The 25,086-nt window shown below is 39.5% G+C and overlaps 1 protein-coding gene and 1 long non-coding RNA gene across 10 annotated transcripts in view; one reads left to right on the top strand and one right to left on the bottom strand.

Annotated features, from left to right (window-relative positions):
- The window catches only part of LOC112846236 (low affinity immunoglobulin gamma Fc region receptor III-like), a 700,124-nt gene that overhangs the window by 480,561 nt on the left and 194,477 nt on the right, over positions 1-25,086 (top strand). The window lies entirely within an intron of this gene.
- On the bottom strand, positions 10,184-14,579 carry LOC102082943 (uncharacterized). Of its 9 annotated transcripts, none has more exons than XR_003219122.1 (4): positions 13,270-13,727; positions 12,360-12,517; positions 11,868-11,926; positions 10,889-10,907 (listed from the first exon to the last, which is right to left on the bottom strand). It is a non-coding gene; the product is annotated as an uncharacterized LOC102082943 (long non-coding RNA). The 9 variants fall into 9 exon arrangements; XR_003219121.1 differs by having other exon boundaries at positions 10,892-10,910; XR_003219125.1 differs by having other exon boundaries at positions 10,893-10,907; positions 11,868-11,923.

A 25,086-nucleotide genomic window follows, 5' to 3' on the forward strand; every position in this document is an offset into this window, starting at 1 on the left:
TAATTGCACAGTTTTCCTGATCAATTATGAATATAAAAGACGTTTATTTGTGTAAGTAGAAAACTCAAGGTCTGACGTGACGTCAAAACCCTGATCTAGCAGCAGACTGAAAGGTGTGAAAAGGAAGTTGACTTCATCGACCACATGCTAACTGTCAGTGTCATGGTCTCCTAGTCCTCCTAAACTTCCTGCTCCAAGTTTAGTTTTTCTCCCTATCTCTCTCTCTTCTGTGCATGTGTGTCTGTCTATGGACAGGACCCACTACAGGTTCCTGCCTCTGGCTGAACGCACCTGCAGCAACCTGCCACTCACATCATCTCATCAGTAAGCCACTACATAAGGCGTTGACTGAGTCTCATTCTTTGCTGGATTGTTGTTGGGGTTTTTTTTTTTTATTACCATGGTGGTTGTTTTAACATTCTGCCCCAGAGAAAATCTACATTCAGCCTTGAATTCATTTTGTTACCCCCTTTTTCAAACCCCAGATATCAAGTAGTGTAAGACATAAGACAGACAATGATGACGATCATACATTTTTCTATTTTACCTTTTCTTTTAATTTGTTTTCAAATTAAACCATTGATGACATTCTGGTGATCTTAAAACACTACGACAAATCATTTTCCCAAACATGATTATCTGAGCAGTTACAATTTAGTTTCAGAAGCAGGGATCAGATATCATGTCAGGTCTGCATTCTGTTCATAGTAAAACAGGAAGTGTCAGCAGTTAAAAATAAGTTATGTCATCAGTGTGCTCATAGACGACTTGCAAAAGAGAAGTAGCGGTGAAGGGCTGAACTTAGGAAATGAGGTTGCAGAAAGCCTCTACTCCCACAATCCAACACGTTCTCACTCCCAACTCGTCAAATGTGTGACGCATGGTCAGGCTCCCTCTGCTTCACTTATCGACGCGCAGGGTACAGTGGCGTGTCTAGAAAATTTTTGTTGGGGGGGCCAGGTAGGGGCACAGATTTGGAGAAGGGTGGCAGATGTAATTTGCAGATAATGTTAAAAAAAAAATTCTACCAACTGTTAACCATAATTCAATAACCCTGTAAACCTAATAACCGAATGCGCTTTTAACTCTTATTAGAATGAGGTTTTAACCACTACGGTGCAAAGTTTTTAGATACTGCGCTGATGAAGTAGAAAAGATACAATCAGTGCTTTGTCAGTGTTTATTCAGCATTCAAGGACAGCAATATTTGCATAGTATTTTTACTGACATATAGTGCACATATGTTTTGGGCAAAAATATTTTTGAATATTAAAATACAAACATTTTTAACATACAATTGCCAAATTAGCCAATGCAAAACTTTATCTGCCTCTTAAAAAAAGAAGATAATTTTCTTACAAACTGGTGTTAGATTTTGAAACAGGAAAAAAGTGGGGAAACAAATGAAAAGACTAACATTTGAATGAAACCTGAAAGCAAGTAAATACTTTCTATGCTGCCTTATGGTAAACTTTGGTAATATTGATGTATAAAGAACAACACTGGCTGATGATGAAATACAGTCAGCTGGCATGGTGACACTGCCAGTATTAACCTGCAGGGCTGGACTGGGACAAAAAATTGGGCATTTTGACCAGAGACCGGCCCACCAGGTATTAAAGCCATGAAGCCTTTGAATGACAACAAACGCTGTTGTGACAGTGATGTACACTGTCTTGTTGGTATATGTATGATTTCTATACATTTTACGTCAGATAAAAACTTTGTTCGCAAGATTCAGATAATTATTTAATAAAAGCTAGATATTTTAAATGAGAATGAGAAAGAAAAGTATTTCCTTGTCCCCCCCTTTCCCTGTTAATGCCCTACCTGGCCCCCTGGCATAACTTTGCTAGACCCGCCCCTGCACAGTTACCAGCTGTCAGCTACGTAGAAAAAGGATCCTGGTGTTATTTGTCTCTCAGAAACAGTTCATAACTTCCCTTCAACTCATTCATGTCACCTAAAAGGTAAACCTGTTTCTCCATCACCTGTTCAGCTCTGATGATTCAGTAAGGACATCTCCTGGTTTCATCTGCATGTTTCCCTCTCACCACATATCCAAACCGATATCATGACCAGCAGCTTTACAGCTGTGGCTCCAGCAAACATCAGCTGATACTAGAAATTATTATTAAATAAATTCTAACAACAGCTGATCAAGCTTAAAGGTGCTGCTGTTATTTAGCGCGACATCTGCTGGTTTCCTCTTTCTGCAAAGTGGGCGATAAACAAACAAGAGAGAAAAGCCGATCAGCTGATCATTGATCAGTTTCGTGATTGAAGTAGCAACAGGAGAGAGAGGAGAGAGAATGAGAGAAGAAGAGGCAGCTGTGCAGCAAAGACAGAATAACTCCAGCTTTGTGTCTTTTTTCCATCCTAGCTGAAGTCCGGGACAAACTGCGTCTCTTCTCAGCTCAATAGGAAACGTGTAATATTTTCTCTGAATGAGGGACCATTCCATTTTTAAGGAGCCGTTGGCAACTCTACAAACTAACCTTATGAATAAAATAAAGTTCACCATCAGTAACATCACAGCACCCGCCCAGCTGTATAGAAACTCCATCATGCTAGCTAGCACCAGTACGAGTTATTGTAACTGACTGTAAAAAGTCAGCACAACGAAAATAAACTCCACCTAAACTTGGTTTATATCTGACCCAGATAGACTGCAGGTCATAACTTCTTACCTGAAGTTCAGTTCACCTGACACTCGGACCGGCGGCTGCCTCGGGTCTCTGCTCCTGCCTACCCTTCCCTCATCCACCTGCTAGCCGCCGTGGAAGCTCCGCCATGCTCGATGGCCAGTCCAGCTATGTTAAACTGTTAATCTTTCGCCGAAAAACTGTTTTCTGTGGTGCTGTCTTTCGTGCTTGGCTCTCCTACCTTTGCTAACATGATGCTCATAGCGCAGAAGCCGATGCTGCATTCACGTACACTCGGATATCTGAGCTTCACTGTGAAAACATAATCGTACATTTGATATTTCATTGGATTTTATTGTTTTGGCTTCGGGGTGGCACCTGGGGTGGCCAGTCTGGTTGGGGGGGGTGGCCTGTGCCCCCCCAGGCCACCCCGCTGGACACGCCACAGGCAGGGTACCCCCCTCGCGTCGAGAATTGACGTGCAGGGTCCTCTCATTGAATACTATAGAGCTCCCTAAACGTTGTTTATTGACGACAAGAGTTTGCCGTGGAAGAGTGTCCGTATATTTATACATTTCCAAAATCACATTGTAGTGACGTGTACTGAACACAATATATTATATAATGTAAACAACTACCTGAGAAACAGCAGATAAATTAATTATAGGCTATTACTTTTGTATCGTTTATTGCATTTATGGAGGGAGAGGTGTATGCTGGGTAATGGCACAGCTAGCGACCGGGTGACTTTATTCACCCGCTTCGGCTGTTATCAGTCCATACAATGGGCGTTATTAGCAGAAATCAGTCCCATATATATGGGCCATCCACCTGCTAGATTGTTCAGAAGGTTGTTATCATCCATCCAGATGGAGGATCAGTAACAGGAGCGTGGAAGACTCCAGAATCCACTCTGGCTGGAATCCGGTGGATACAGCAGTGTTACAGGTAAGACCATTTAAACGGACAGCATTTATAAAATGACTATTAAAAGTCAGCGAGTGTCAATAATGTTAATGTGGTTATGTTAGTAATACACCGAGTGCTAATATAACAGCTTTAAGATGCATTTGTAGATATTATTACGTGTTTTACCGTCTTTATGGTGCTAGCTTAAAGTTACGGTGAAAACGTTAGCTTATATTGTAGTAAAGCTGTTACTGTTTAAACGATGTTGGGACAGAAATATTAGCTTCTGTCATGACTGATGAAGTTACTAGTTAATAAAGTTTCCAGTAAAGTGATTAATCGCAGCCACAGATTGACAGTAAATATCCCGATTAGCTTCAATGCATCTGTTATAAATATGTGCAAGTTTCAGTGCTTCGTTTAAACTGTATGATACTTATACTGACCCAGGGTCAGTGTGAAATACAATCCTAGCTGTGTGAACAAAGCCTGGCTCCTTTAATCCTGCATGACAAACCTCAGGATGCAGGTTATTATTACTCTTTCCTGCTGGCACACCTGTCACACCTGAGAGTCAGCTAGAAGCTTACAGTGACGTGGACATCATGCAAAGACTGCCAGACTCTGTAATACTGTAAATGATCAGTGACTCAGGTTAACACTAAACTTTAAACAGTCCCTCTGTGTCTCTGTGTGTGCTGAACATCTGGAATCAGATTGAGTCAGGCTGCATCAGCTGAATTTGTTATTTGTAAATATCAATATTTTTTATTCAGGTGTGGGGATAATATGTAAGACTGCAGTGAAGCGATGTACCAGATTAATCCCTGGCCAAAGGTATCGTACTTAAATCAGACTACTGATCCAGCCACATCAGCCTTTTGTGAGGTCTGTTTAAAGTAGACTAAAAATGAACTGCAGGTTCCTGAGAGGTGGACTGTGAGCACAGAAACACATGTTCATACATACAGCTGCAGCAAGCTTACATTAATTTTAAATCGATTTGTTACTCTGATGTCTGTCTCTGTGTTAGTCCTCTGACAGACTGGTACCTGTCCAGGTGTGCTCTACCTGTGGCTACTGGGACAGGCTCTGGAACCTGTAATAGAAATGTTCTATTGTTCTCATTTAAAGTATTTAAGTGCTTATGCATATGCTTAGTTGTGACACTGTTATAGACTGATCAGTGAAAGTTTCTAAAACTAGATGAACTTACTTCAGCATCAGCAGTTTGAGAAAACAACTCCCTTTACAGGTGCTGATAAGGCCAAGGGCACAAAACAGCTTAACCATTAATCTGTTAGGTTTCATAGCGAGGCGCGTGAAGTGTGGTAGGATCAGTTTGTAACTTCCTCCCTCTTTCTTGGAATGCATAAAGGAGTAGGAGCACGACATCTGTGGCAGAGCTGACATGACTGAACTGTGATGTTTGATGTGTGTTGGCTCTCCTGCGCGCAGTAATAAATAGCTTGATCACAGCTCTTTCTGTGTTGCAGACTTTATTTACAAACTTCCACGATACCCCCCACCCCCCCACTGTGAACCTGAATTGAATATTCAGAAGACATTTGTTTAAATACTTCTAGAAATCTGAGCTGTTGGTGTGGTAATAATATTAGAGCTGGCAATCTTTCTTACTGAATCTCTACTCTGAGTCATGTTACCGAGATTAATTCTATGTTTACCTGACAGCCTGGACAAATGTGCTGTGTGAAGAATGTAAATCAAATCAGATCTTAACTGCTTACATTTAAGGAGCCTGGTCATATTTAATTGTAATATGAACCAATGATTTTTTGATTGCTGATTCTATGAGAGTCTTTGTGGAAATCCTGTTTGGCTTTTTGTCATTTTAATTCTCTTTTCCGTTTTCCAGAACAGTTCTCCACAGTCACTGCCCACATGGGTCAGTGGGACCAAGAAGCACTCTGCTAATGTGAGACTCTGACCAGCAACATCCAGCAAGACCCAGACAGCGTTTTCTATCTCCCAGCTGGTGTTTTTTGTTTGTCTGTGACTGGAGAGTCAGATTTTTGCTGAAGCTGGAGGAACAGCCTCACACTTGCAGAGGTAAGTCAGTTTGTAGAGATCCCTCCCACCCTGGCTTTTATGTGCTAGATTTCTTATCTGAAACAGTAACATTTCAGTGACTGCTGCTTATACCACAGGTATAACATCACCTCTGCCAACAAAGAAGCCTGGTGGATATTTGTTTGCAGTCTGATGATGGGACATCATGCTCTGCATCTTCAAAGTTTGTCTCTTGATTATTATTCATACACAGTAATGTGAAGCATGCTTATATCTAGTATAACTGGACCAACCTGGTGCTCTTCATTTATGGAGGCTGTTGAGTCTGAATGTTGGATATTGTGTATCTCTTGTTCTCTGGGCTTTGTTGTCCTCAGTCTTTTTGCAGGATCAGAAAACAAAACCAGGAGGCCTGTAAATGTTTCTTCTCCAATTGGATGATGATAAGACTGTGACACGGGATGCCACCTTTAGTCTTGTGATGAAGCAAAGCTCAGGAAGAAGTGTGATTAAATGGTACCCACATGTGTGCTGCTGAGAAGGATGTACAGGTGTACCTGCAGCCAAATCCAAGCCTCCTCAGGTTAGTTGTAGTTGCAGAATGCTTTAGGACTGAGACAGCTGAGGCATCAAATGTTTGATTAAAGCGATGAAAAAGAGAAGTTTCTTCCCTATAATTATCACTTTTTAAAATCTTTAGCAACTTCAGGTCTGTCAGCGTGCTGAGGTCACAGAAACAAGAAAAGCAGCTTCAGACTTCAGAGTGTTGTTTACAGTTTTCTGTCATCATGATCTCCCCTGAAGTTTATCACTGTGAGCCAAGCAGTAAGTCCACAGTACTGTAATGATGATTCTGACTTTGGTCACGGTTGCATAATATTTTAATAATATACAATTATTTTTTGTAATTCATATTTTTTCTGTTAATCAAAAATTTACTTTGTGAAATTTGTATTTGAGAATGCAGAATGTGACAATATATTTTGGTTCAATATTTAATTTCTTTCAGTTGCAATTGTTAAATCAAAAATAAATAAAAATATATTCTAATTCAGCAAACTAATTTATCAAAAATATATATACATATATCTGTATTAGTTTTAATACATTAATTTGACACCTGTATTGAAAATACCATATTGTATTCATACAGAATCAGTATGGTATCATTGTTTGTCTGATTGCTGAGACTAAGAGCTAATTTGATCAGTTTAGATCTAAAGTATCCAAAGTTGAGCTCTAATGTTTCTTCACCCTTGTGTGTGTGATATGTGATTTCCTACATGCTGGCAGAGCAGAGCGGCCGTTTGTGCTCACAGATGGTGACGGTGTGGAGAGACGGTGGTGTTTCCTCAGAAGAACTAGCAGAGTCACAAAGGGCACGAGTCCATCTCACCACCTTGACTTGCTGACTGATGCTCGTCTGCACTGCACAGAGGAAATCAACTAACCGAGGTTTGTCCAGTGTGTGTTATGAAATGTATATTTGTTTTATGCTTACAGATATGTTTTTCTTGACAGAGGCTCTGCAGAGGTTAGACAAAGCAGAGAAAATATGTGCTTTACATTTTACTGTGATTTACTGGGATATTTGTTGCCTGATGTTTAGCAGGAATGGAGAAATGGAATCAAAGGGAGATGTTTTTGTAATGATGTAAGTAAATCTTCAGTATTATTTATTTGCTTGGTTATATTAGGAGTGTTTCTGGGTGAGGGAGAGAGGAGTCATCATCCAGGTAAAGTGACGTGGATCAGTGGATACACTTGTCTCCCCTTTAAAGGAGATACTCTTAGAGAGAGACAATCCGAGTCATCCTTAAATGTTAGTGCTTTCAAATACACAAACATTTTTAAAGGACAAAAACAAACATCCAACTTTGACTGTAATACAATTAAATTTTTGCATGTGTGTTTTCAAACTCTCAGATGGGCAGGATATCAGTCTTGGACTGTCTAACCTGCCGGAGCAGCACTGAATAACCACCACACATGAGCATGTTCCTGCAACATTCAGCAGCTTTGCTTTTGGTAAGTAGAGTTACCTAACTACAGTAACTTTAAACACATGATATCCATTTCTAACAGCCTGGTTACTTCCTGTCAGTTATTTTAGAAACCATGTGGTCACCTGACCTAACACTGTTTCTTCTTCTTCCCCTTAATGTTGAAATGTCAAATGTCAAACAGCTGGAGAGGAGACTACACCAGTGTACTGGGATGTTTCAGCAACACGTGCCAGATGCTGTTCCTTCATGGTGACATCACCAGAGACAGTCCCGCCCACCTCAGGACCTCGCCATTGATCATGATGATTATAATGATGACAGCGAGCGGAACTAAGACTGTAAAAATCCACGACCAGAATGTTTAGATGCTTTCTAATTATTAATGAATACTGAGAGCCTCTTTCTGTGTTTTGTCTGTTTTGGGTTGGTTTTTTTACCTCATTTGTCACTAACAAAGTTCACCAAACTCACACAGTTTACATTCTGTATGTTTCCATCTTTACCAGCCACACTCTAACTGCATTTAGAAAACAAACCTTAGAAATCGTTGCTTTTCTCTTTTGTAATTGATGATAATTCAGTGAATATACTGCACTGCTTCCTTTTATTGCATCACACATTGCTTTAAGTTTTTCAGTGTCCAGTTATTTTTTACTGCTGTTTGAATTCTCTGTATGTTTGACCCTGTAGACTGTTTGATGGACTGCTTGTCTTCCTGTTTGTAACCGACGCCTGTTTTTGACTAAAGATTTGGATTTCTAACTTTAACACAGCCTCTGCGTGTCCTCCCTTTGTGTCCTCGTCCTCTGTGAATGTGTTGCATGTGTCACAGATTCATTTATTAACACCTTTCCCACAGTGAGTTGCATCAGCATTCATTCACAGCACATTTCAAAAGGATTCAGATTAATACAGTGATCTTACAGTCAGAATTATCCTGACAGACTGCCACTGTAAATTATCTTTCATCAGGTAAATTTTAAAGCTCAGTATTTCAAAGCAGGCATTATGAAGAATCATACTGGCATTAGGACTGTAACAATATGTACTTACAACGTCAAAGTTTTTTAATTATGCTAGAATATTGGAAGACAATCAACTTTTAGTGTTTTCTGCATATTAATTATACTGAAATAGAGACGGTGACCATAACTGTACAGAAGCACTAAACAACTGACAATCTAACAAACATTATTGGCCTGAGCCGTCATGCACAGTGAGTCTGATCCTGTGCTGTGAGAGTCTGACAAGCATGTTTCTGGTCAGTTTGGAAGAAATAACATCACAATGTTGATCTTTTTTCAATATTCCTTTTACAACATAAACTGTGATCAAAGCTACTTATGTTCACAGCATGTAATAATAGTGACAGTCCAGGGCATTGTGGTCTGTTGAGCTAGGGTTAGGGTTAGGAATTCAGACATATGTAATCAATCTCTTGCTGGATATAACAAACACCTAGGAATTCATATTATAATTTGATTTTCATGAAATATTCATATTCAGTATCAGTCATTTTATATTATAACCACGTATCCACCCAGGCTCATGGTGGGGCAGGGCTCTGTCCTGGGATGCTTGAGTGAAAGGTAATGTACACCCTGACCAGGTATCCAGTCTGTCACAGTTGTTTTCAATATTTGGTTCTAAAATATGAGTGAAAACAAAAATCCAACTAGGATTCTTGCATATGATGGATGAAGTCTGTCTTTGACTGTATTGTCCAGCTGATCCATCTAACCCCCAGCAGGTGAACCTTATTCATGACATAACACAGTAACAATGTAAAAAATTAAACAGCTACAGTCTAAATGTAAAGTGCATTCTAAACTCCTCTTCAATAAATTATTTGGATGTGCAGTGAGTCATTCAGGACTGTAAAACGTGAACTACAGAACCCAGAGTCTTCACCATTAAATCTGTGGCTGCTTCATTTTTCTATCCTATCTCAGATACTTTAAAGGTTTTAGTAAAGTTGCATGCTCATGGTGAGGCAAAGTGCTTTATGTGTGTGTGCGTGTGTGTCATGAACGGCTGTAAAAGCCCTTTAATTAAAGAACAAAGCGGGGTTTGAGTTCGAGTTACGGCAGACTGGTGCTACTTCTAAACGGAACGCAGCCTTCCTACGGCGGGAGGCTAATAACAGGAATCGGACGCGGTCCACCCTAGTCCACAGCAACCACCATAGCAACCGCCTAGCATGACTTTAAAAACACATTCTTTCTTCATAACTATCAAAAACGTGAAATGATTTGTAAAGCATGAAAGTGTTACAGCAGCAGAGAGCTATGGCGGTATCTTTGGAAGCTGTTTGCATAGCTAATAATATACGATGTAACCATGGAGACAGTCAGTCACGTGAGCTAGCGGTGCATGTTTACTACAGTGAATAAGGTGATTGTGTGCACAGCGTCCACACGCTGCACAGGGTAAAGACATTACTTCAATATTGTTTTATAGTTATATATATTTGCCTTCTGCTGACCATCACCTCAGGTTCACCATTACAGTTTCAGCATACAAATGTACACTGTCTAAATGTGAACACGTTCAAAAAAACCATGTCTCAGAAATAAGCACAGCTGTTCATGTTTGTCATTAAAGTTTTATTTGTAAGAAAATTGTGAACTTCATATTGTGTATCAAGTCAAAGAACATTTGACACGTCTGAGTCATTTCTTTGCCCTATGAGAGCTGGAATAAATATATATCCTGACAGTTACAGTTGAAACAGTAGAGACAGGTAGAAATGGGCTCAGATTAATCTTTGCTTAGTCAGACACGTCCTGTGTTGGCCTTAACCCAAATTTCCCTCGGGGTCAACCTTCAGGATCAATAAAGTTTTATTGAATTGAATCATATTAAATAACAAACAATAGCACGATTTTGCATCTATTTCCTAATTGTAGTCAAGCAGCCCAGTCTCATACATAGGTAACAGAAATATCTCTAATATAGACGTGTACAGTGTAGTGTAAGCATTAAAAGATCATAAAGGAAACACTAACATTTATGTGAAACTAATTGTAATAAAAAATGAGCAGGTGCTTTACAGATTTAAAAGAAAGAATCTGAAAACAACACTTTTTTGGTCTAAGTGGTCAAAGTAGAAAACAGAACTGATGTTCAAGAACAAACCGTAGCTGCACTGATATTACACATCTCCATTGTTGTGGTGAACAATGTTGCTTTTAAAACCACATGCAGTGTGTGACCATGACTGTCCACTGAGACCATGAACGCCACTTCGCTGAAGCATTCTTCTTCTTCTTCTTGCCATCAGAATGGAAGCAGACAGAGCACGAGCTGCTTTGATCTACTGAAAGGAAAAAGCAGAACATCTGAGCTGAAACCATTAAGATAGAAACAATCGTTCAATGCAGTGTCTCACGTAGCTTAGCCTGTTACAACTGTTGATACAAGCTCAGTACAGTTAACACAGTGTCGGGGAGCTCCAGTGTGGGAACTAGTGGCTTTAGGTTTGTAGTCATTTAACTTTCATCCATTCATTCATTTAATTCAGGAGGAAGAAATGTCAGGTTGGTGTAGGCTGGTTACATGCATTTGCTCTCATGCTGTCTTTAACTAAATGACTTGGTTCACTTCATGGCTGGGCTGTATGTGGGGTTATATCATATTATTTGGGCAGGAGTACCTGTCCCCTGTTAGGCTTAGAAAGTTTCTGCATAAGCAGAGCTTCTAACTTTTTTAGCTTTTAGCACATCTGTAGCTGTTCAGGCTGACAGGTTTTTGTTGGCTCTTTTTACCCCACACTGGTTGTGAGTGTGTAAATAGCCCCACTAGTTCTTTTGGGTTGCAGTTAACTTGGGAGGAAGGGGTGGGTCTGCCATGACTAGATGAATAACAATGATCTGGGATACACAAATTTCATAATGCATGCATATATCTCTATCAATTAAACCTGGTCTGAGGGCTGCCATTTTTCACATGCAGTTATTTCTCTTAGAAATGTTGGATCTAAATAATGAATGTGTTACAGTTAAACTGAACTGGTCAGTGTAAATGGCTCATTGGGACACAGAAACCTTTAAATTAAATACCATCACCTGATATCGAGTGTCAAACAATATCAAAGCTGTAAAAGCTGTTTACAGTCAGAATTTATAAAAACTATGATTGTAAATAAATTCAAACAAGTGAGCTTTTCTCTTTGTGCTGAATATCAACACTGTGACTTCTTAGCCTGTAAGCTTCACATCAGCACAGTTGTAGAAGCCGTCACTCCAAATGTCTTTTGATAACAAGAAAAAAATACCTTTTCAGTCCACGGCCTGAAGTTCTTCTCCAAACATCTTCTGCCATCGGCTTTGTCTGCTGGTTTGAAGACAATAAACCACAAAAAAGATGATTTAGTCACTTTGTCTGCATCATGCAGCTCGAATGTGTCGTGCAACGATGTTGAATAGCCGTCGTTATCCCTCTGCTGTGTCAGTAGGATTGTACTGTACAGCATCTCATTCATATGTGAGGAATGCTAATGTAACACGATAACAGACGTCTGGTCTTACATCATTAAAATATAAAGGGCAGGAGATATTTAGATATTTTTATATTTATGTTATATTTTATAGCTGACAGATATTACTAAATAGATAGAATTTACTAAATGGTTGATGAACATGAAAAATATGTCCATAATCACAAATGACCATGAGAGCCAGTAGAATTAATTCAACTGGACACTCAAAAGACGTCCTTAAATGTTCTTTAAGTGGCAGAACAGATGAACAAACAGTTAATCTCTTACTTGAGATGAAATCTGCTCAGCTACTTTGAAAACAGCTTCTAACTGGTTCCTCCTTTAACAGGATGACTGCTCAGGGGTAAGGCCACGATGCAGTCCAGCAACCTTTATGGTTCTGCTTTGATTCACCAGGAACTATTAGGGAAACCTTTCAGCGCCTCCTGTGAAAGACACAGGCATAAACACAAACATTTATGAACATGTTCCACAGTCTTCCAGTTTGATTTTCTCATCCTGTGGACAACAACGTACAGAGATGCAGGTTTATTGTTAACTTTTGTAAGGTTTCTTTACTGAACACATCCAGCTGCAGCTCCACTGTGATCCTGAACTGGATAAGCACTTAAGAAAATGTGTCAATAAATGCACATACATCAGCTTACTATATTTATCCAAACAGACGGGACCAATAATGCTTCACTGAGTTAGAGACTTTAACAGTCTCTTCTATGTAAGAATGTCTCGTGCTGATATACCAGCAAACTTGACAACAAAGGTTTTTCAGACTACATGTAGCTGTCCTCTATGTCAGCTAACACATTTACATTCATGTCACACTTATTTCTGCTTTCCCATTTTTAACATTATTACTTACATTTTGATTGGGTACCTTGAGTTTGTAAATGATCAGATTACATAATTGGAATACAATTCAATACAATTCATGTATCCAATTCAAGGTCGCAGGAGGATGAAGCCTATCCCAGCTGATACAGGACAAAGACAGGCTGCCAGTTTATCGCAGGGCTAAGACAATACGTGTAACAGAAAATCCACTTAAATGTTTGATATTTCTAATAATAATCATAATTATGACTATTATTTGAAATATTATTTAAAGGTTTCTTTATAAATACATTTAGAATTTTTTATAACCCCTAGAATATAAACCTGGGCTGTTTCAGATTCTGACCTCTGACCTCAGTGACCAGGCTGTGTCCTCACTGCAGCTCCCTCTTGGAAGTACGTCTGCTTCTTGTCTTCCCCCAGTGATGACCGCCTGCCCTTAATATCACGTACTGTACCTGAGGAACAAAACAGGACAAACACTTGCCTTCATTTAAGAAGTACATTCATACAGAGATAATCTATGGAAACACACTAGTTCACCCTTTGGGAGGAATCAGTTCCTGTGAAACATTTCTGTAAATCAACATCGTGGAGAATGAATGAAATGAGTTCTTCAGGTGACTCAGCAGTCCCACACTGACAAATGAAACTTCTGTGGAAGAAGAATCTGGATTTTTTGATTTCCAATCCAGTTAAACTATTAAGGATTAAGCAACAGTGCTCATCTTTGCTCTTCTGAAATCTGTGTTAAACAACAACAAACATAAATTAGTAACAAAAATACAGCTGAGTAGAGGCTTTACAAACCACCAGCAGCCATAATGCTAAATTTTAATCTTCAACTGTTTCTGAGCCGTCTTCAACCAGTTTTTAACACAGAGAAGTCCCACAGTCAATGCAGCCTGAATGAAATCCTGATTCCAGATGTTCAGCACACACAGAGACACAGAGGTACTGTTTAAAGTTTAGTGTTAACCTGAGTCACTGATCATTTACAGTATTACAGAGTCTGGCAGTCTTTGCATGATGTCCACGTCACTGTAAGCTTCTAGCTGACTCTCAGGTGTGACAGGTGTGCCAGCAGGAAAGAGTAATAATAACCTGCATCCTGAGGTTTGTCATGCAGGATTAAAGGAGCCAGGCTTTGTTCACACAGCTAGGGTTGTATTTTACACTGACCCTGGGTCAGTATAAGTATCATACAGTTTAAACGAAGCACTGAAACTTGCACATATTTATTATAGATGCATTGAAGCTAATCGAGATATTTACTGTTAATCTGTGGCTGCGATTAATCACTTTACTGGAAACTTTATTAACTAGTAACTTCATCAGTCATGACAGAAGCTAATATTTCTGTCCCAACATCGTTTAAACAGTAACAGCTTTACTACAATATAAGCTAACGTTTTCACCGTAACTTTAAGCTAGCACCATAAAGACGGTAAAACACGTAATAATATCTACAAATGCATCTTAAAGCTGTTATATTAGCACTCGGTGTATTACTAACATAACCACATTAACATTATTGACACTCGCTGACTTTTAATAGTCATTCTATAAATGCTGTCCGTTTAAATGGTCTTACCTGTAACACTGCTGTATCCACCGGATTCCAGCCAGAGTGGATTCTGGAGTCTTCCACGCTCCTGTTACTGATCCTCCATCTGGATGGATGATAACAACCTTCTGAACAATCTAGCAGGTGGATGGCCCATATCTATGGGACTGATTTCTGCTAATAACGCCCATTGTATGGACTGATAACAGCCGAAGCGGGTGAATAAAGTCACCCGGTCGCTAGCTGTGCCATTACCCAGCATACACCACTCCCTCCATAAATGCAATAAACGATACAAATGTAATAGCCTATAATTAATTTAGCTGCTGTATCTGCTGTTTCTCAGGTAGTTGTTTACATTATATAATATATTGTGTTCAGTACACGTCACTACAATGTGATTTCGGAAATGTATAAATATACGGACACTCTTCCACGGCAAACTCTTGTCGTCAATAAACAACGTTTAGGGAGCTCTATAGTATTCAATAGGAAGACCCTGCACGTCAATTCTCGACGCGAGGGGGGTACCCTGCGCGTCGATAAGTGAAGCAGAGGGAGCCTGACCATGCGTCACACATTTGACGAGTTGGGAGTGAGAACGTGTTGGATATTCAGTGGCGAGAAGATCACTGTTAGATGTCAGATTTCTTTAGGTAGACGCACTGAGTGGGAGTATGAGTGGAGCAAACCCGACTCAAGCACAGTTCTGACAAATAATGCATCCATCAATCTCAATGCATCTGTGATCAGCAGTGGAAGCTACAGGTGTATGGGTAAAAACAAACAGGAGCTGTATTCTGTGACAGAGTGGAGTGATGTCATCACACTGACAGTCTCTGGTAAGAAAGTTTAGTTTTGTTATGTCTATATAAAACACAAATGGTAAATGGCCTGTATTTGTATAGTGCTTTACTAGTCCCTAAGGACCCCAAAGCACTTTACATATCCAGTCATCCACCCATTCACAAACACATTCACCCACTGGTGATGGCAAGCTACATTGTAGCCACAGCTCCCCTGGGGTGCACTGACAGAGGCGAGGCTGCCGGACACCGGTGCCACCGGGCCCTCTGACCACCACCAGTAGGCAACGGGTGAAGTGTCTTGCCCAAGGACACAACGACTGAGACTGCCCAAGCCGGGGCTCGAACCGGTAATCTTCCGATTACAAGGCGAACTTCCAATATTTTATAGTTTATATTACAACTACATCGTATGAGTTATCACTAATTTATTGGTGCATGATTGATCATTTGTAAAACCTTATGGCATAATAAACATTACAACTAATAATGATAAAATCATTATTCTTCATTAACAGGTCATAGCATGTTTAATGACGGCATTTTTGTTGTTTATAAATGACTGTTTTGTAAATTAAGCATTTCATCAAGTATAAAACACTTAGAACTAATAGCAGTAGCATTATGTCAAAAGTGTGTGTTTTGTGTAAGTAAAAAAAGTATTCAGATGCACATTTATGCATGTAAGGAGTCATTTTTTATGAACTAGTAAGAGAGCGAGAGCTTCCTCATGAAGTATTTTCAAATGAAAAGTTCAACGTCATTAAAATATAATGAAAACAAAGATGCTGTTAAAGAATTTATGTGAATTCGATAAGCTGGGCTTAAAGCTACTATTTAATTTGAGAACCAAGAAACAGAAGGTAAAACAGCATCATGGTCTGAAATACATGTGTCATAAATCTGTGTGGGACAGAAGGTCTGGTGTGTGTGTGTGTGTGTCCCTTTACCTGTGTTGGTCAAGTCACTGAGTAAGTGAGGTTAAATCTTTCAACAAGATGAAGACATTATTTGACCAAGACTCATGAATATTAAAATCACCAACAATTTAAAGTGATCATAATTCAGTGTTATTTCACCCACAAACTCTACAAATTCTATTTAAAAATCTTAGCGGTAGATCAGAGTGCACAGCACAGTATAAATGTCTACACCTCATGGTTTAGACTGGGTTAGACAGTGACTGTCGACATTGGAAACTGGATTTGAAAACAGTTGCTAACCCCCACCTCTGCCAGTAGTGCAAAGGGAGCTGAAAACAGACAAGAGGAAGTAGTTATAAGAATAGGCTGGACTCACCAGTACTAAGACAAGCATTTGTGGGAAACATTAAAGTCCTGTGAGATGAGGAATTCATTTAACAGAAAAGCCTTGTTTGTTAATGATCTAGCATTAATAAAAGTCAAATGAAATATCCTCTCCTCATGTTGTAGCGGGGCGCTTTAGTGGGCGAAGATTCCCATAATCTTCATTTGCCTTGGAAGAAGAGTCTCCACTGACAAGTTCAGTAGAGCCAGATAGACAGGTTGGATCCACCGAAGCTCCAGTTATAGCAGAGAAGATGGAGAAGACTGAAGGAATACTTTGAAGAACTCATGAATGTAGAAAATGAGAGAGAGGATGGAAGGGGAAAAGTTGGTGAATTAGGAATTGCAGAGGATTAGTAAGGAGGAAGTGAGTGCAGCTATGAAGCAAATGAAGATTTCAAAGGCGGCTGATCCTGATGACTCATCAGTGGAGGTTTGGAGATGTCCAGAAGAGAGGGCTGTGCACCTTTTAGTCACATTGTTGTATGTAGATCTGTAGTAACAGTGATGAAACTGATGAGCCATAACATGAAAATATGGGAAACAGTTGTTGAAGCTAAGTTGAGAAGGGCGGTGATGATTAGTAAGCAAGCAGGATGGAGTCATGGCTAGAAGAGCATTGCAGATGTGATATTTGCTTTGAGAATATTGATGAAAAGGCTAGAGAACGTCAGAATTAAATGCAATTCAATTTAATATAAATTTGAACAATACTGGGAGATTAAATTAACATAATTATACAATTAAAAAGGACTTTTGAGAATTATCTGCAATATGTAACTCTTAAAAAATGCAATGTCTTGGGGCACCCTCATATTTATTTCCACTTGAAATGGCTAAAATCTCACATAGATGTATCACATCAGGTGTACATGATTAGAACTTTGTGACTCAGCATTTGTAATGAAGCTTTCCCTGTTTAAACCTTTACACATTCAGTTTGCTGTGCTCCTGACTGTTGAAGTGAGAGTGAACACAATGAGATGTGAAGATATATATACTGTATATATATATTGTTGGTTATTCACCTGCTGTTAAATGAGTTTCTTCTACCAAAATAAATAATAACAAAATTAGACTTTGATATGTGAATATTCCTAATTAAGAACTGAATATTCAATGTGAGGTCCTAATTTTTTCATAACAGTGCATTTATGCCATCAGTTAAAAAATACTGTTTGGTCTGGGTCTAAACAGAGCGTGTCTTGTGTGACGTCTTCTTTTGCGCATGCGGGCCGCTTTGAGCGTTCACACTAGAGCGCGTTTGCTGTCACATTTTATTTGTAGTGTGAACAAGCAGACAAAAAAAATCGGATTTGATCAAAAAATTGGAATTGAGCGTTAAGACCTGCAGTGTGAACGTAACCTAAGATATACTATGTAGCATTTAAGAATTATTTGTAAAATTGTAATTGTCTCTAAAGCAAAGGGGCAGTAATTGTTTTACTGTAATTTTATTATACTTCAGTGCTGACAGTAGAGTCTTTCCAGAAGGTGACACAGTCACCCTGACCTGCTCTGTGACACCTTCTGGAAGCCTGGTTGGAGTTACTACTGGTACAGAGGCAAGAAAACCTCAGAACCACTGACGATGGCAGAAGTTGTTCTCCACTCTGATGGACAAATCGGTGTATCACAGGAAGGAGACTATTGGTGCAGAGGAGGACGAGGCAACCCAGTTTACTACACAGACTACAGTGATGTGATCAGTATTAAGAAAACTGGTGAGTCATGGTAAATGTTTCGTTTTTTAATTGATGGAAGATGTTAAAAAGTCATTTAATTAGTTATTTTTGTTTGTTTTTTATTATCTGTTTAACAGTTAGAAACAGGCCTGCTGTGACTCTGCATCCAAACTGGCCTGAGGTATACAGCAGAGAGACAATCACTTTGAAATGTGAGATCCCAGGAGAAGACACTGAGTGGGATTATGAGTGGGCAACAAGCAGCTCACATCAACCTCCAAACCAAAATGAATACAAGATTAACTCTGTTTCTACATCACACCGTGGGCACTACTGGTGTAAGGGCAGGATGAGAAGTGCACAACAGAATTCAACAATGTGGAGTGCATCCTTTCAACTAAAGATAGTTTATAGTGAGTGGATTATAAATGTAATGGGAATTGTATGCTTGCATTTATTAACAGACAATTTGCCCTTAAGGATCTTATACTTGATCTCACTCTGAAAATATAATTTCCCAACAGAACGTCGTCCTGTCCTCACTGTGTCTCCATCATGGCTGAGTGCTGGAGCCTCAGTAACTCTGAACTGTGAGGTTGAACATCCGTCTGCAGGATGGAGCTTCTACTGGTATAAAGCTGTTCCTGATCTATCAGAGAAATCCTCCAGTTATGAGCTGCTACCTGATGGCAGTGGGACTGCACAGGACTCCTACATCATTCATGGACAGACACACACAGCAGGATATGTGTGCAGAGCTGGAAGAGGAGACCCAGAGTATCACACTGATCACAGTCAACCAAAGTTTGTCTGGTCTGCAGGTCAGTAATTTTGCTCCTAATTAAAAAAGGGGAAAAAAGTGTTATTTTTCCATTCACAGTCTCCAATCTATTAATCTATCAAGAAAAAAATGACAGTTCTTGTTTTTCTACAGATTTAAATTCAGCAGCCTCGCTCACAGTCAGTCCTAACAGTGTGCAGCACTTCTTCCATGATTCAGTAACTCTGAATTGTTCTGGAAACTCTTCTCAGTGGAGAGTGATGATATTTACTCAGGGCGGATACCTGAGAAAACTCCTGGAATGTGGAAACAGGGGGATAATGACCGAATCCACATGCAACATAGATCTTGACCAGTACCAAGATGCTACTGGTGTGAGTCTGAATCAGGACAGTTCAGCAATGGAATCAACATCACTGCACATGGTACGTCTTTACATCCTTAATTTTAAAAAGTTTGGACGCTGTGTAAAATATAAATAAAGAAAGAATGCAGTATATTTGTTTAAGCTTTTAAAATGAGAAAGTGTATAATTGCAACGCATCACAAAAAGGGACAGGGCCACATTTACCACTGTGTAGCATCTCCACTTCTTTTAACAACAGTCTATAAACATCTGGGGACTGTAGAAACCAGCTGCTGGACCTTTGGGAGAGCAATATTATCCCATAGTTTCCTGATAGAGGATTATATCTGCTCAACAATCCTGGGTCTTCTTTGTCATGTTTATTATTTTGTGATACACAAATTGTTTTCAAATGGTGAAAGACTGGGACTCCAGGCAGCCCAGTTCAGCTTCTGTACTCTTCAAATATGCAAGGCCTTTCATGAAAAAAGTCATCTGGATGAGAGCATATTTTGCTCTAAAATCTCTGTATACTTTTCAACATTAATGGTGCCTTTTCAGATGAGACACAAAACTCGCAGAGCGTTCTCACTCCCGGGGCGTAGCATGGCGACGTTTTGTCACGTCCCGCGGCGTTCGTGAGGAACGCGAAAGGTGACCTTCTGCGTTCTGATGGTACGCCCCGGGTTATGGCTGAATTCCAGTGGTATGACGGTTCCGTGGTAATATACGTTCCAGCCATGTATTCCAGCCCTAAACCTAACCTTATCCCTAACCCTAACCCTAACCCTATTCCTAACCTTAACCAGCACAGAAATGGCATGAAATAGTGTTTTGTAAAGCGATTTGAAGAAAATGAACGAACATGTGTAGATAGAGTCCCAACGGTTCTCATGTTTTCTCATTTTTCCGATCTCGTCATGTAGGAACGTGTTGGGTACCCGAAAGCGTAAAATGTTGACGATTTGTCACATAGCGTAAAATATTACGCTTAGGGAGTGAGAACGCGTTGAAACTCGTATTCCATAGTCACTAAAGCACCTTAAACCATCAGAGATCCAAACTTTAGAACTGAGTCCTAATAACAACGTGGATGGTCCTTCATTCCTTTAGTCCAGTGGATGTGGCATTTATGTATTTTAAAAACAATTTCAAATTTGTATTAATCTGAACAAGAAAACAATTTTCTGCTTTATCTCGGTTTCATTCAAATGAGTTTTGGCCAACACAAGACACTGAATGATGTTCCCACATGGCCTCTTCTTTGCATGTCAGACCTGTAGCCTGTATTTCTGAATGGCATAGTAACCTTGAAACACTGACTAATCTGCAACATAGACGTGCAAACAGTCAACAGAATACTGTATGTACCACATTAGTTTATATTGCATTAGGAAAAACAATCTATCCTTGCTGCAAGTCATCTTATTACAATGTGTATACAGCAGAATAGAACATGTATTTATACAATGTTTGACATGTTTCATTATATGGTTCAATATCTACATTTTAGAAATATATTTTCCACATAACTATGATGATACCAAGAGTTTAGTTTTCCATTAAGTGGAACCAACAAGATTTAAATTCACAGTACAGCCATTGCACACATTGTGCTCATTTCTGAGTTATTTATTTATTTACAAATAAATCCAACACTGCAGAGGATGAAGCAGAAATGTGAGCCCATGATTATAGGTGTGGTAATAGCTTTGTGTCATAACAGTATTCATAATTATGAGAGGATGTAGCCAAAAATGCATCTCAAATCCAACTATAGCTTAAATGATCATGCTGTGGTTAAAAGTGTGAGGAAAAATAATACTAATAAAACATAACAAAGAACAGGATTAGAGCTGTTGGTGCCACTGTCTTCATTTACCAAACAAGGAGGGAAACAGTAGAAAGTGTGTTGGCAAGTTCTCTCATATTTTAATGGCTTAGATACTCGTGTGATCCTGGTGAGCCCTGTCCATCCAGTCAATGAAGGGGACTCTGTTGCTCTTGGCTGCAAGTTGAGGACAGGAAACTTCAATTCCACTGTTGCATTCTACAAAAATGGGAAACTAATTCAAAATGATGACAGACAAAAGCTAAATATCTCTGCAGTGTCAAAGTCTGATGAAGGCTTCTACAAGTGTGAATATTCAGGGCATGAGTCACCAGAAAGTTGGATGTCAGTAAAAGGTAAGTGTGAACGATACAGTTGTAGACAGAAAAGAAATACCCTGCTGTCTCTGTTTCAAAAGATTTAAACAAAAGGCTCATCAAATAAAACCAGCCGGCCAGTAGTGACAGTCTACAAAATGTAAGTGTGAAAATGAAGAAGATTAAAAGGTTAAAAAAAGGTTAAAATGATCCTGCCCACATAAAATATGCAAACCCTTATTTTGAACTAAAACTGTATTTTATAGTTTGTCTTTTTAGCCACTTTTATAGAGTGTTGATTGTTTAACATCCCAGTCGTTACTGTGTAACCATTCACAATATTTTCCATCTCCACAGTTTGATGAGATGACTTTCTGATTTAACAAAACATTTACAGACAACCCAGAAAATGCCTGTCAGGCCCAGAGTGTCCTTTGTCCATAATATATTCAATTGAATGGGCTATATCATTATATAGGGAGTGCAGAATTATTAGGCAAGTTGTATTTTTGAGGAATAATTTTATTATTGAACAACAACCATGTTCTCAATGAACCCAAAAAACTCATTAATATCAAAGCTGAATGTTTTTGGAAGTAGTTTTTAGTTTGTTTTTAGTTTTAGCTATTTTAGGGGGATATCTGTGTGTGCAGGTGACTATTACTGTGCATAATTATTAGGCAACTTAACAAAAAACAAATATATACCCATTTCAATTATTTATTTTTACCAGTGAAACCAATATAACATCTCCACATTCACAAATATACATTTCTGACATTCAAAAACAAAACAAAAACAAATCAGCGACCAATATAGCCACCTTTCTTTGCAAGGACACTCAAAAGCCTGCCATCCATGGATTCTGTCAGTGTTTTGATCTGTTCACCATCAACATTGCGTGCAGCAGCAACCACAGCCTCCCAGACACTGTTCAGAGAGGTGTACTGTTTTCCCTCCTTGTAAATCTCACATTTGATGATGGACCACAGGTTCTCAATGGGGTTCAGATCAGGTGAACAAGGAGGCCATGTCATTAGTTTTTCTTCTTTTATACCCTTTCTTGCCAGCCACGCTGTGGAGTACTTGGACGCGTGTGATGGAGCATTGTCCTGCATGAAAATCATGTTTTTCTTGAAGGATGCAGACTTCTTCCTGTACCAATGCTTGAAGAAGGTGTCTTCCAGAAACTGGCAGTAGGACTGGGAGTTGAGCTTGACTCCATCCTCAACCCGAAAAGACCCCACAAGCTCATCTTTGATGATACCAGCCCAAACCAGTACTCCACCTCCACCTTGCTGGCGTCTGAGTCGGACTGGAGCTCTCTGCCCTTTACCAATCCAGCCACGGGCCCATCCATCTGGCCCATCAAGACTCACTCTCATTTCATCAGTCCATAAAACCTTAGAAAAATCAGTCTTGAGATATTTCTTGGCCCAGTCTTGACGTTTCAGCTTGTGTGTCTTGTTCAGTGGTGGTCGTCTTTCAGCCTTTCTTACCTTGGCCATGTCTCTGAGTATTGCACACCTTGTGCTTTTGGGCACTCCAGTGATGTTGCAGCTCTGAAATATGGCCAAACTGGTGGCAAGTGGCATCTTGGCAGCTGCACGCTTGACTTTTTTCAGTTCATGGGCAGTTATTTTGCGCCTTGGTTTTTCCACACGCTTCTTGCGACCCTGTTGACTATTTTGAATGAAACGCTTGATTGTTCGATGATCACGCTTCAGAAGCTTTGCAATTTTAAGACTGCTGCATCCCTCTGCAAGATATCTCACTATTTTTGACTTTTCTGAGCCTGTCAAGTCCTTCTTTTGACCCATTTTGCCAAAGGAAAGGAAGTTGCCTAATAATTATGCACACCTGATATAGGGTGTTGATGTCATTAGACCACACCCCTTCTCATTACAGAGATGCACATCACCTAATATGCTTAATTGGTAGTAGGCTTTCGAGCCTATACAGCTTGGAGTAAGACAACATGCATGAAGAGGATGATGTGGACAAAATACTCATTTGCCTAATAATTCTGCACTCCCTGTATCTTGCTGCATTTTGTATAAGTTCATACTCAAGTTTAAATAAACAACAACACTAAAGCTATTCTGTTATACCTGTATGTAAAAAATACACTGCACCCAAAATATTTCATAGTTCAGCAACACTGATCAATCTAATAAACTTAAACCTGCTCCATCCTCCCTATTCTGGTATTTTAAAGAGTACTTAGCAGAAGTAACCTAACCCTATCCCTCGGGATGAATAAAGTATGATCAATTAATCAATCAATCAAATATTAAGCAACCTAACTAATAGGGTTGCAAACTCCCAGCAAAAAAAAAAATAGGGAACCACCCCCCACCCTCCACCTCATGATGCTTAATTGATGTAATCAACTTTAATTTGATGTAGTGCATAGAAAATGCACAGAAATCAATTATTTTTCAAGAATAATTAAATAGATTCAACATCTTTCTTCAACAGAATTGCAGAATTCACAGATGGTACCTTCCCAAAGGAAAAAGTACTATAGCTTACTAGGGTATATTAGACTTAACAGTTACCATATACAGTAATGGACTTCTATACATTTTACATCAGATTAAAACTTTGGGTGTAAGATTCAGATACTTGTTTATTAAAAGCTAGACATTTTAAATGAGAATAAGAAAGAAAAGTATGTCTTTGTGCCCCCTTTTCCCTGTTAATGCCCTATCGGCCCCCCTGGCTAAACTTTGCTAGACCCGCCCCTGCACAGTTACCAGCCGTCAGCTACGTAGAAAAAGATCCTGGTGTAGAAAGTAATATTAAATAAATTCTAACAACAGCTTAAACGTGCTGCTGTTGTTCCGCCGCTGGTTTCCTCTTTCTGGTGCAAAGTGGGCCAAAAACAAAGAAGAGAGACGGACTCGAGACAGAAAAGCCAATCAGCTGATCATTGATCAGTTTCATGATTGAAGTAGCAGCAGGAGAGGGAGAGAGAGGCAGTCACTCCATATATCGGTTGTTAAGCTTAACGTGGGAACGCTTTACAAACATTCAGAGATGAACTTACACACTTGCTTTACTTCTCTCTGGGATAACTTCCTCGGAGATGAAATGCTGGTTTGGTAGTGAGGCTACAAATACACACAGCTGCTCTATCACGTGAGCACACTGCTCCGACGTGCTACGGTTATGAGCCGAGTTACGCCGTGTTGCAAGTTTTGTGAGGTATTTTTTTGATATTTAATGGATCGGATTACATTTTTTATTTCTCTCCGATATCCGATCCAGTAATTTACTTCAGTATCGGACCGATACCGATACGTAATATCGGATCGGTCCATCTCTAGTTGAAAGCACTGGAGAAATCAAAGAACATGATCCTCAGAGTGCTTCCAGGCTTCTCCAGGTGAGTCAGAGCTCGGTGCAGGAGGTAGATGATGGCGTCCTCCACCCCAATGCCAGGCTGGTAAGCAAACTGCAGTGGAGAGAATAGAACAGAATGCCTTTATTGTCACTATACAGTTGTACAATGAGATAC

This window comes from Oreochromis niloticus, linkage group LG3 (assembly GCF_001858045.2).
Source record: "Oreochromis niloticus isolate F11D_XX linkage group LG3, O_niloticus_UMD_NMBU, whole genome shotgun sequence".
Lineage (NCBI taxonomy): Eukaryota > Metazoa > Chordata > Actinopteri > Cichliformes > Cichlidae > Oreochromis > Oreochromis niloticus.